The sequence below is a fragment of the Corvus kubaryi genome, unplaced genomic scaffold (assembly GCF_017639235.1).
Source record: "Corvus kubaryi isolate FWS band 111438036 unplaced genomic scaffold, C.kubaryi_AGA036_p1.0 37184, whole genome shotgun sequence".
In the NCBI taxonomy this organism is placed as follows: Eukaryota; Metazoa; Chordata; class Aves; order Passeriformes; family Corvidae; genus Corvus; species Corvus kubaryi.
In genome coordinates, this window is record NW_024581051.1 from 147,723 (window position 1) to 157,099 (window position 9,377).

At 42.1% G+C, this 9,377-nt stretch overlaps 1 protein-coding gene across 1 annotated transcript in view; it reads left to right on the plus strand.

The window, feature by feature from the left end:
* RMDN2 (regulator of microtubule dynamics 2) overlaps positions 1–9,377 on the plus strand; it is a 98,249-nt gene that overhangs the window by 83,656 nt on the left and 5,216 nt on the right. The window lies entirely within an intron of this gene.

Here is a 9,377-nt window from a genome sequence, read left to right on the forward strand (position 1 = left end):
TCCTTGAGCTTGTCTACACTGTACTGAGTGCTCAGTGCTGGAGCTAACCTGAGACAGCAGCACCACAAGTGGGGATGATAGTGAGATAATTTCTGATGCCGGCTCCTGGTTTGGCTCAGTTTGGCGGCTTTCTGGTCATGCCAAGCATGAGATGTAAGCAAAATAGAAGGAGCCACATCCTCAGTGCTACCCTGAGTGCCAGGCATATATAGCAGCCAGCTGCAGCTCCATGGTTTAGGATTATTTATTTAGGCCACTCAATGTGGCCTAAAGTAAAACATTTGTATTATGCTTTTTAAAGCATATGTATTTGTGGTTGTGTATTGCATTCTTAACCTTCATTAACTTGCAGCTTTCTTTGGTCTTTCACTCTTCCCTGCATTCCCACTGACTTCCCAGCTCACATTTTCAATTCTGCCTTGCTATTGAAAACCCTAAATTTGGCTTCTAATTCTGAGCCAAATTCCCGCAGCTGCAGCTCAGTGGAGCTCAGCTCAGTGGTAGACTGAATTGTAGCCTCTCCATCTGTTTGCATTTTTCATGTTACTTACAAATTAAAGGCATACATCGTGGTCTGTTTCCACACAGGCAACACACAGGTATGATTTCAGAAATGAGGACATGGCATTATACTTAATTCAGGCATAAAACTTGATTCTGAAACTTTTAATTTTGCCAAATTCCTACAGTATTTCTTTCCAAAGTTTGCTGCCTTTTCTTGACAGCATTAGATGAAACCATACAGCTTAGTCTTTCTTGAGAGGAAAACACAGAGATGATACCCTTGTGGATACCTTTTGAGAAGCCTTTTTAAACTGCCTTCTGCTAGAAGGCAAAAGAGCAAAATCTAATTTGCACACTGTTGGGCCGTTATCCCTGGTGTTTCCCGTGTGTCTTTTTACTGATGCTGTACAAATTCTCTCAAAGTGCTCTGAAAGAAATAGATGGATTAAATGACATTTAGAAAAGTTTAGACACTGCTCAAGGTGTGGATTATTGCATCTGTCCTCAAATGTGATGTGTGGGCAAACTGCTGTGCCTGCTCACTCTCCTGCTTCAGCAAAGGGGTGCTCCCAGGGACATCTGGCAGCTCTGCATCCTCACACTGGTTTTGAGGTTAGCAGAACCAAGAGCAGTGTTGCCAATGTCCATCTTTATACTGAAGTATTTAAATCTTATAACCTGTATGATGTTCTATGTTACTTCAAAACTTTAAAATTATTACATTGCTTAGGATCAATATTGTTGTCATATTAACAAGCAGTAATATATTTCTTTGTTTTCCAGACTTTGTTGGGTGTTGTATTAGTAGTAGTGATACAAATTTTGTAGTGCAATTGCTTTATTAACTCTAAGATTTTAGTATTTGTCATTTTAGAAAATGCCAGTGCACTTGCATGCTCAGAGTATTGGCAGATGCTAGTACAAAACAGTCCTGGGCTACAGCTAAAAGCAAAGTCTAATTCCCTCACAGGCAGAAGCATATTCCGTAGGAGTGAAGGTTTTGAAGATTTTTCTGTGAAGTTCTACAAATTCTTTACTATGGGTGTGCAAAAAACAGTTTTTCAGAGTTTGGACACTTGTCCAAATTTGAGTAAATTATCAAGGAAAGAGCACAAGGCACAAATCTGGGAGCAAAGACATTACCCAGACAAATGTCAAGTCCCTGCATTAGAGCTTTAGACAGAATTTTTCCAAGAAAATGCCCCTTCATGTTTTAGCATGTATGCTTATTTTCCCTGTTCTCATGAATACATTCATCTGGTTTTGGACAGAATATTTCTAAAGATTACAATGTAAAATATGGATTTTGGGGGGGATAGAAAATTTCAGACCAGATTATTAAGGTAGGGTAAAATTATAAGTAAAGGAGGACTCAGAGTTTCCAGCTAAGGGAGCTCTGTGCAAGTAGACACTTGCAGGGAATTGACTCTTCAACACAGAGGGAGAAGACAGTGAAACACTTGCAGGTGGAATAAAGAAACTTGCAGTTCTTTGATGAGAATATGGGTTTTCCTATATTGTCCCTCAAGTGTCCTGGCCATTGATTATCCCAGCCTATAAAAGTGTATAATCTCACCACTTCTCAACCTATAATTTCCCACAACACAAATATCATCATTTCCATTGGTAATTTGGGTTCTTCAGTTTGTGTTTGCTGTGTACCATTTTCAGTGCTTGACAGCAGAACAAGTGGTCAAAATAATAAAATAGATAACACAATCTGAATCTGGTCCCCTCTAGAGCAATCCAAGTTGAATTTCAGAATCCTCCTTCCTTCAGAGAGTAAGCCTGGCTATGTAGTGGGGAATGCATGTCTGATTTAGGTAAGGGAGCTGCACATAGGTGTGATTATTACCTTGTTCCCTATTATGATATTTCCCATCTTTCTACTGTTTCTTGGAATGGGCTGCAAACATCTAAGAAACATTCAGAAAGTGATGCCAGGGGTGTCATATAGTGTGTGCACACACACACACACACACACACACATATATGTATATATGTGTTCTTGCCCTTTGGAAGTCAGATTAGCAGGTCTTGGCTAGATGTGCTCACGCAATTGTTTTCATGGCACTGTCAGTGTGTGTCTCTTCTTTGGGCTTCTGTTCTAACTTTTGAAAAGCCTGCTCTTCTTACCTGCACATTCATATGGATATGTTGAACTTTCTTGTACTATTAGGCATGAATTCCATAGTGCCTGGAGTAATTTCTTGTCCAGAGGATTAAAATTTTATAATGGGAAGTCTTCGGTGTTTAAAAACATTGTTATGCTTAGTACTGCTGCTTCCAGGTTTTCAGGTGCTCTGAGAGAGGAGGTGGCACTGGTCACAAATTGATTGTTGAGATGGCAGCTGAACCAAAGAGAAATGCAACAATTTGCCCATCATGAGGACTTTCCCTGGCTTTTAATCATGAAGAGACAGGCCTTTAGCTGGGATTTCCCAAAGGAGATTCATGTTACGGACCTAATAAATTTCATGTCAGTCAAGGAGTTGCTTGTAAATGTCACCCCTTAGATAGCCCTGCTCAAATGAGTCAGGAAACATGCTCACCCCCTCCTTCTCCCTTTCATTACTGCAGGTCAATAAAATGTTGAATAGTGTTTGTGAAAAAGCTGCAGAGTGATAGATCATCCACCAGAAACAGTAGTTATGCTACCCTGGCTTCACTGAAGTATTCTGTCAGGTGAAAATGCACAAATCTGAACCAGGACCTTCTGTGATTTGGCTGATGAAGTTCAGCTGAGGAAACATTTGCACATCCCTCTGCAGCAGCAATTCTTGGCTTCCTCTGCTCTGTTGTGCAAGGGTTTGGTGTATTTGCCTCCAGCAGTAACTGCATTTAAGTGGTAAATGAAATGACTCAAATACTGGGGACTGGGATGTATGCAGGTAATACCCTAGCCTATAGAATTATTTATGCTCTTCCCCGGGGTAGGGGAAATGGGAGTTATTTGTCTGCACATTTTTTAATTTGAAGAAAGATTTGGAGAATGTATATTCAAACCAATGGAGTAAGGGAAACTCCCTTTGTGGTATCTGTGGTCAGTGATGGAAAATTGAGCTTAGGAGAATTTTACAGTATTCTATGTAAGGGCTGCAATCTTGACAAGTTGACTTCTCCTGTAAGACAAATAATAATAACAATAACAATAATAATAATAATAAATTTCCTCTGTCCCTCAGTAAAAAGGAGAGTAAGTGGTCTTGACACATACATGCTCCTAGCACTTGGAAGCAAACACAAGGAAGTGTCTGCTTCTGAGCCATTCAGGTCTTCTAACCTTCAGCAGTGGCAGATCAAAGACCATGAGGGAAACAGACTGCAGGTGCCAGTCAGGGCAGGTTTCATCTTGTCACAGCACTCTGGGAAGAGGCATTTGCTAATGTCTGTTAATCTCATGGCACGCCAAATGAGAAAGACAGAAAAAAATTGCCATAAATTCTTCCCTTTCCCAAGCAACCCACACCCAAGCTCAGGGTGGCTGCACAAAGGCTTGCTGACTTCCTCTAGAAGGGAGAGCAGTGTGGGAGCCTGTGCCTGCCCTGGGGTGGCAGGGCAGATCTGGGGTCACCCTGCAGGAGGAGTGTCTGGCTCTGTCAGGGAATAAGGGTTGAAGCAGCCGCAGAAGCAGCAATGCACTGGAGGTGGTGAAAGCAGCAGTAGCTGAGACCATGAGAAGAAAATTCTTCCAATGAAGAAAGTCTAAAGTCCATCCTGGCTGTTGTTGTCTCCCACAGAAACACTCACTCTGCAGCCAAGGAGGAAGCTTAAAATGCTGTGCAGTGCCATGGGGAAGAGGCAGCAGCAGTGGAGGTAACAGGGTCTTTACCAGATGCAGGGAAAAGACAGGATTATGCACAGCTTACAGCGCTGTAGGGGATGTCTTTGGCCAAAAGCCAGATTTGCCCCTATCTTTCTTTTGAGGTGTAAATGGCATGCAAGGAGGCTTCTCCCAGTGGCTTCTCTGTGAAGATAAAAAACCTGATCCCCTGGTTATTATCCCCCTTGCTCTCCTCCCTTTCCCCCTGACTGACTTTGATTATTGTAACTTTACATGCGCTTTTAATTTGCGTGCAGGCAAGTACAAAGGCACAACCGGATATACCTGTTATTTGCCAATGACCTGAAAGAGCATAGTTTATGTTAAGCCTTGGGTTATGGTAAGGTTTGCACGCGATTCCTCAATATACATGCTGCAGGCAACTGATGGATGGAGGTGATGGAGGGTGGAGGAAAGTTTTAAAGTGACAGAAACTGATTTGGTTCCTAATTAACCCACCATTTACGCAAAGGCCTCTATTGCAATTTTGTGTAGAGACCAAGTCTTGCCCTTTCTTCAGGCAAGGAATGTATGATCACATTATCCAGGCTGTAGTTTGTTCATGGCTGCACCTGCGACTGATCATGAATGCTTTATGAAAATTAGGCAAAAAAGACAGGTAGGACATTTACACCTGCCTGTGTGTACATATCCTTGCATGTCAGGCAGAAGATTGGAAGTGGGGGAAGAAGCTACAAATGAGAAATTTCATGGCAGCAGAGTCAGTGCAGAGCGTTCAGGGATGCAGCTCAACTGAGGTGTGGGGGCCTGGATAGAGAGGGGATCTACATTTTGGTGCATGGGACTCAGCCCCCACACAGTTTGGAGAAGTTTCATTTGACCTTGACTCCCTCAGCAAGATACAAGGTTATCCATCCCTCATGGGTTGCGTAGTTACAGCAGAAGACACGTAGTTACAGCAAGGACATGTGGGGTCCAGTGCTCAGCCCGCACACTGACTTGCTCACTCCACAGGGAAAGCCTAGTGATGTTTGCTAAAAATTTCTTTTCAGTGATTTCACATCAAATCAGCTAGATCTTCAAGCAGAAAGGAAGCGTCTTTATCTGCCAGACAAATTAACTTTTAGGTCTTAAACTTCAGTGGTTTTATTACTGGTATGTGTTGTAACCTAGTGTTAAAGGCTGCACCAGAGGAATTAATTACGCATTTCGTTTGGAGGTTCAGGAGAGAGAAAGGATCCCGCTCATTCTCAGCTCCACCTCTTATCTCCAGGGAGCTGAAAGCAACATGAGTTAAATGAAGCTTTATGGGATTTAAAGCACAGGTCTTCTACTCACACTTCTCTCAGAAACAGAGGGACAAGGTACAGAAAGTCAAGTGCTACTCTTACAAATGAGGACATCATAAAGTGATTGTTAAAATGACAGAAAACAAGATGGACCTATTGTGACAAGACCTCTGTAAGTTTGCAGTTCTGGACATAAGCACATTTAATCTTTTTTTTTTGCCTCAGCTTCCCCCTAAAATTGGGAGTGGTCACTGTGTGTGGATCTGCCCAATATCTATTCTACTGTTCTCTAGCTTAAGATACACCTTGTACAGCCAGCATCCAGGAAAATGATGTTTACATTTGTAGGACAGCAACTGAGTGACTGAGTTTTTACTCATGTTTTTAAGTCCAACAATGCAACTCTTCCACCTTCACAAGCCCACAGTCATCAGGCAGCCATGGTCCACTTGCGAAAAGCATTTATCTGAATCAGCTTTCAAAATAAATCCATTTGATTTTCCCTCCTCTCCTCTGCTATTTTTTTGCTTGTTGCCTGCAACCCTCCTTATCTGCCCTTTTGAGGAATTGGGTTTATTTTGAAAATGCTTTTTTTCCTTATTAGTTTACCATTTACCCTGTTTTTCAGTTCTAAGAATCTAAAATACGTAACAGTTTTGCATATCCACATTGTAGTTCTTTCCCATTTGTCTTGATACTTTATATGAGGGTAGAAAACTCACATCTAGCAGCAACTTCGCAGAAGCTGTGAACTTTTAAACACATAGTTAATCTTTCTGTGGTCAATATATTTATAAAAATGTAAAAGTCTATATAGGTTTGTTCTGAGGAAGAAAGATTTTCATGAAAAAAATGCAACCAAAATCCAACCAAACAAAAAAACCCCAACACATATTGCAGTCCACAACCTGATTTTTTAGTAAGTGTAGCAAAATTACCTAATGTTGCTGTAAGCACTGATGCACAAAAAAACCCCAAAAAACCAAAACCACCACCACCATCCCCCCTCAAAAAAACCCCCAAAAACCAAAACAAAAAAAAACCCCAAAAAACCAAACCAACCTTGAAGTGTTTTGCACTTAGAAACTTGAAAGAGTGTGAAACTGTCTGCTCCAGCCCTGGAATAAAGCATTCACAACATCCAACCCCATTGTGATGGGGTTAAACAGTCGGGAAAGGGTTACAGGTTGCCTGCTTGTCACTTGATTCATCAGGGGTTTAGAGGAAGATGTGTGCCCTTTTTCTGGCATGGAAAGCCTGGGAGCCCCTGCAGCTGGCTTTGGATGAGGGAATAGCTTTGCTTTGTGTTACTATATGAATCTGATGTTTGGATAATAAACTATGTCCTGGAGCGAAAGCTGAAGAAGACTTGGGTATTTCTGTGCCTTGACCTTTCCCTTCCCCCTGGGCAAGAAAGCCCACCAGCACACAGGCTGTGAAAGAGCATGTGACAGGCATAGTAAAATATTTTCCTTTTCCTTCATTAAAGTAATCCTGGCTTATGTTATCGAAAGAGAAGTGTGAGAAGGCAGATATGAAGAAGCTGTAAAGAGGCAGTAGGCCTACATTTCACTTGTTCATGCAAGAGAAAGTCCTACTGAAGACAAAAAGTAGATGAAAGTAGAGTGATTGAGATTAGTTCAGGATATCTATCTAATACTCAGCCATTTGCATTGGATCAGGTTGCAAAGCCGTGGCTGCTGGAGCATGATTTATGCCTTCTGTCTTCAGAAAATACGAAATTCCCAGAAAAGAAACCTGACATCAGATTAGGAGGACAAGCCAATTATTGTCATCTTCAGCTGGATAAGGATCACAGAAATGGATGCCAAGTCTGAAACAATACAAGTGTAAAATAGGGTAGCAGTAACAATCTGATGCAGTTTCCAAAGTGGGCAGAGCTCTGCCTGCATGGCACTTACTGCTGTGGAGATAAGTGGGAAGTCACTCCCAGAAGAGTGCATAGGCTAGGGGAGAGAGAGGAGGGAGGTGCAGATAGTTCAGTAGGTGTGACTAAGGATTGCTTGCAGCACACAAACAGCATCACTGTTTATATACTGCCTGCAGAAAAAGTGATTGTGCCAATCTTATATTAAACATTTTTGCATGGCAGCAGGTTTTGAAAAATCTTGACAAGTTCTATATTTTCTAAATTATCCCATTGACTTAAGCGGCATAACATTTTCTTTAAAGTTATTCCAATCAAGAGAAACGATGGGCCATTTGATTTAAGTCATTGTTTTCACATTGATTCAAGTCAGAGAGGAGGGCTTCAGCAGGCTGCAAGCATGGGAAACAAGCTTAGTATCCCAGGTGATTTGGGTATGCTGCAGAGAAGGCTGGACACCAACAAGATGAAGTAATAGCAGTGCAGAGAACTAGATACAAATGATATTGGTTCATGGTGCCTATCTGATAGTCAGTAGTTTCAATACTCATGTCCCTGAGTGGCAACCTTGCCTGAGAAGGCAGCCTCTGCACAAGCATCAGGGAACTTTGTCAAATTTAATTAATGAATGCACTGTATTCAAGAGATGCCTGTAGCAAAGCTTAAGAGATGGAAACCCTTTGGCTTGCTTAGGCTGATAAGGACTTCATTATTTAGGTGGAGGTCTTAAAAAGTAATGAGGACCGAAGCTGTCTTTTCTAGCTCCTGTGGATGCCTGGCCAAAACTTACATGATCACCACACAAGATTTAAACGTAAGAAGAACTTGGTACCAAGACAGCACTGGAAAAGGCTCCTGTTGGTGGTTTGGCAAGTTAGAAAAGTGTTTCTCTGCTGTTGTCATGTACATGGTTCTACCTTGTTTTTATTGGTGTGAATGAGTTTGACTGTGGCTCATTTCTGGATTGTTGTGGCCTGTGGTGTCTTTGCAGAGCAGGGATGATGGCAGCCCTGGTACACTTTAGTGCACTTTAATACACTTTTACCAAACACTGCAGGTGGAAGCAGCCAGGAGTCTGCCTGCTCTGTGCTAGCCCATACATATTTTCTCTTGCAGAGTTCTGACGCTGACTCGTTTTTGTCCTGGTAATGTCACTCATATCTGAGTGCTTTTTCAATCCTATTAGTTGACAATCTTGTTAAACGATTTTACTGTGATTTTTAATGTTCACATTGATGAGCAGTCCTCCTTTCCGGTAACGTTAACAACTGCAACCCCTTCATTTAACTCTCCTTCAAGCTCTTAATTGTTGGAAGCCAAAGTAGCACAGCATGCACACTCCTCTCCAGCCAGTCATCTCCCAGCATGCTGAGATGCAGGATCCATGGATGGATAGTAATGCCACCTCAATGTGCTGTCAGATCATCTGGAACAATAAACTTGTTCTATCACAGTTTTTACACTTTATGCCAACTGCCTAAGGAGATGTGATACCCATAAGAGCAGTATGAAAAGAAATCCTGTCTAGTCTGGCATTAACTCTGCACAGGTGACCATGTATGTATCTGTAGAATAATCTGGACTAATCTGAACTGACAGAACAAGTTTGTGGCAGTTTTGCATAGCCCAGTGTCCTGGGTTGCAGTGTATTCTATTACCATCCTCAGGAGCCGTTGAAACCAGGTGGGGCAGTGTTTCCTTGCCTCCTCCCCCCAGACTATCTTTCTGTTAATTGCCCATCATTGTCCTGCCGCCTGACTCAGAGATAACTCCCTCCGGACTATTCTCCTGTTAATGAGCCTAATCAACACTTGGCCTCATGACTCGTTACCCCATTGTGAGATGCTCCGCCCAGAGGGAGGAACCAAGCATCCCATCGTGGATATAATCTGAGGCTGAACACCAGAGACAC